Source organism: Amphimedon queenslandica, unplaced genomic scaffold (assembly GCF_000090795.2).
Source record: "Amphimedon queenslandica unplaced genomic scaffold, v1.1 AMPQUscaffold_12496, whole genome shotgun sequence".
In the NCBI taxonomy this organism is placed as follows: Eukaryota; Metazoa; Porifera; class Demospongiae; order Haplosclerida; family Niphatidae; genus Amphimedon; species Amphimedon queenslandica.
In genome coordinates this window covers 16,075-19,934 of record NW_003547267.1, presented here as the reverse complement: position 1 = coordinate 19,934, position 3,860 = coordinate 16,075, and the positions used below count along the sequence as shown (strand labels likewise).

At 31.9% G+C, this 3,860-nt stretch overlaps 1 pseudogene; it reads right to left on the bottom strand.

Moving 5' to 3' along the window:
• Positions 1 to 3,860, bottom strand: part of LOC100637228 (fibrillin-2-like) — a 19,132-nt pseudogene that overhangs the window by 2,564 nt on the left and 12,708 nt on the right.

Sequence of the window (3,860 nt, the reverse complement as noted above, 5' to 3'; positions counted from 1 at the left end):
TGATGGTACATTCATTAACATCATCACAATTATGATCATCACTGTTTAATTGATACCCAGTCATACAACTGCAGTTGTAACTACCAATAGTGTTGTTGCATATTTGATCACATCCTGATGTTCCTTCAATACATTCATCAATATCTGCAGAAAATATTACATAGTTATATCAAGGTTATATTAATAAACAAACCAGAACAAGTATTATTAGTTTGAGTATCCAATCTATATCCAGAGTAACATTCACAGTAAAATGAACCATCAGTGTTTCTGCAACTTTGATCACAAATATGAGGATTAATCTGACACTCATCAATATCTGCAATCTAATAAATTACTGTGTTATATGTTTCATTGTTACCTATACAAGAAATCCCATTTGATTTGAGTGAATAACCAGTATTACATGAACAATCATATGAACCAGGATTATTGATACAGACTTGATCACAGGTATCAGTTCCCATTATACATTCATCATTATCTGTGATTGACATAACTCGAGTTTCACATAACTGTATACTAACCTATACAGGAATGACTGTCATTGCTCAAAGTGTATCCTGATAGACATTGACAGTAATAACTACCAACAGTATTAATACAGGTTTGATTACATCCTGAAATTCCCAAATTGCATTCATTGATATCTAAAATAATTATTATATAAAATGAATTTAATAGAAATGACTTACCAACACAAAAAACATAGCCACTGTATCCTAATATACAAGAACAATAATGGCTTCCATTTGTATTAGTACATAATTGTTGACAGTCACCATTATTAACAAGGCACTCATTAGTATCTAAACAATGGCAACAATAATTATAATTATAAATTCTAAACATTACCAATACAAATGGTGGTACTATTTTCAATAAAGTCATATCCATCATGGCATTCACATTCAAAGCTTCCATCAGTGTTTGAGCATATTTGAGAACAGTCTCCATTATTATCAACACACTCATTAATATCTATTGAAAGAGCTTGTTAATGCCCAATCTTTTTAAATATACCAATGCATGACATTCCATTAGATTCTATGGTATACCCAGAGCTACAAGAACAGTTATGAGTTCCTTCAAGATTAGTACAAATCTGATCACAGTCTCCATTATTTGAACTACACTCATCAATATCTGTAAAAATGAGTGACAGATACTGCATTGAAGTATCAATGAAAACAAACCTGTACAATTATGACCACTTTCATCAACTGCATAGCCAGTCTCACAGAAACAAGTGTAACTGCCATTAGTATTATCACATGTTTCTTCACATCCTCCATTATCAATGATACATTCATTGATATCAGTACAAGTATGATTATCAGGTTCTAGTAGATATCCAGTTGGACAACTGCACAAATAACTTCCTTCTGTATTATAACAATCATGTGAACAACCTGAAGTTTGCTCAAGGCACTCATTAATATCTGAAAATTAGAATACTTATTTTCAAAAAAATTTTCTTTTTACCTGAACAGAATTTTTCACTTTGCAATCTGAAACCATTCATGCATAAGCAATCAAATAATGGTATCTTGTTAATACAAATATGTTCACATCCTCCATTGTTAGTAGTACATTCATTAATATCTATTTAAGTTAGTACATAAGGTTAATATAATAGTTGTAATCACCTGAGCAATTTCTTCCATCACTATTCAATAAATAACCATTATTACATGAACACGAGTAGCTGCCAACAGTATTATTACATATTTGCTCACAATCACTGTCTATACATTCATCAACATCTAAACTTTTAAATAATATGGTGTTATATTAACCGTAATATTGTAACCTATGCAAGTGCTTCCATTTGAATGCAGTGTGTAACCAACTTTACAATTACAGTAATGACTACCAGGAACATTCTTACATATCTGATCACAACCTCCATTACTGGAATCACACTCATTTATATCTATTAAGTTAGAATAGTCAAGAGGATAATTAATACTCTTCTAACCAGTGCAGTTGTGTTCATCAGTATTCAGACTATATCCAGTGTCACAGCTACAAATATATGAACCAACAGTATTGGTACAAGTATGATCACAGCCACCATTGTCTTCAATACATTCATTATTATCTATACAATCATCATAAAGTCAGTTATCAATGCATACATTGTCTAACCTGTACAGCTGGTGTCACTATTATTAAATGAATATCCTTCCTGGCACATACAGTAATGACCACCTTTAGTGTTTATACATGTCTGTTCACATCCTCCATTGTTGATGGTACATTCATTAACATCATCACAATTATGATCATCACTGTTTAACTGATACCCAGGCATACAACTGCAGTTGTAACTACCAATAGTGTTGTTGCATATCTGATCACATCCTGATGTCCCTTCAATACATTCATCAATATCTGCAGAAAATATTACATAGTTATATCAAGGTTATATTAATAAACAAACCAGAACAAGTATTGTTAGTTTGAGTATCCAATCTATATCCAGAGTAACATTTTCACATACATGAACCATCAGTGTTCATGCAACTTTGATCACAAATATTAGGATTAATCTGACACTCATCAATATCTGTAACATAATAATTTAAATTGCATTATGTATTAATTATTTTCATTATTACCTAAACAAGAAATCGCATTTGATTTGAGTGAATAACCAGTATTACATGAACAATGATATGAGCCAGGATTATTGATACAGACTTGATCACAGATATCAGTTCCCATTAAACATTCATCATTATCTGTGATTGGCATGACTCAAGTTTCACATAACTGTATACTAACCTGTACAGAAATGACTGTCATTGCTCAAAGTGTATCCTGATAGACATTGACAGTAGTAGCTACCAACAGTATTAATACAGGTTTGATTACATCCTGAAATTTCCAAATTGCATTCATTGATATCTAAAACAATCGCTATATACAGTAAATTTAATAGTAATGACTAACCTTCACAAAAAACACTGCCATCGTATCCTGCTTTACAAGAACAATAATAGCTTCCATTTGTATTAATACAAAATTGTTGACAGTCACCATTATTAACAAGGCACTCATTAGTATCTAAACAATGGCAATATTGATTATAATTATAAAAGTCTAAACATTACCTATGCAATCTGTGGTACTATTTTCAATAAAGCCATACCCATCATGGCATTCACACTCAAAGCTTCCATCAGTGTTTGAGCATATTTGAGAACAGTCTCCATTATTATCAACACACTCATTAATATCTATTGAAAGAGCTTGTTAATGCCCAATCTTTTTAAATATACCAATGCATGATGTTCCATTAGCTGACATGATATAACCAGATCTACAAGAACAGTTATGAGTTCCTTCAAAATTAGTACAAATCTGATCGCAGTTTCCATTATTTACACTACATTCATCAATATCTGTAAAAAATAAATAGTATTGTGTATTAAAATTAGTGACAGTGCTATTATCATATCATGATTGATAGTTCTTAAAATTTTAACGGTAGTGATACTATCACAATATTAACAATTATATTTAAATATACTTATTTAATGTAGCAAAATAGGCAAAAGGATTAGAGGTAGATGAATATTTGAGGATTTCAGCTAAAAAACCAGCATATTAACAGTTTCTGGATGTAGACAAGCAAGGGCGTAGGGAGAAAAAAAGGAAGGGGTAGGCTATGAGCAGAAAAGGGCGCGCGAAGCGCGCCGCCAATTTGGCCACGCCCACTTTTACGGCAGCGAAATGGGCGTGTTCTCGCAATATGGAGTTTCATCATAGATATTAGAGTTAAAGGGATTGGAAACGGCTCACGTGATCCCATAGCAATGAATCATAGCAAGAGTAGATAATACTTAGAAGAG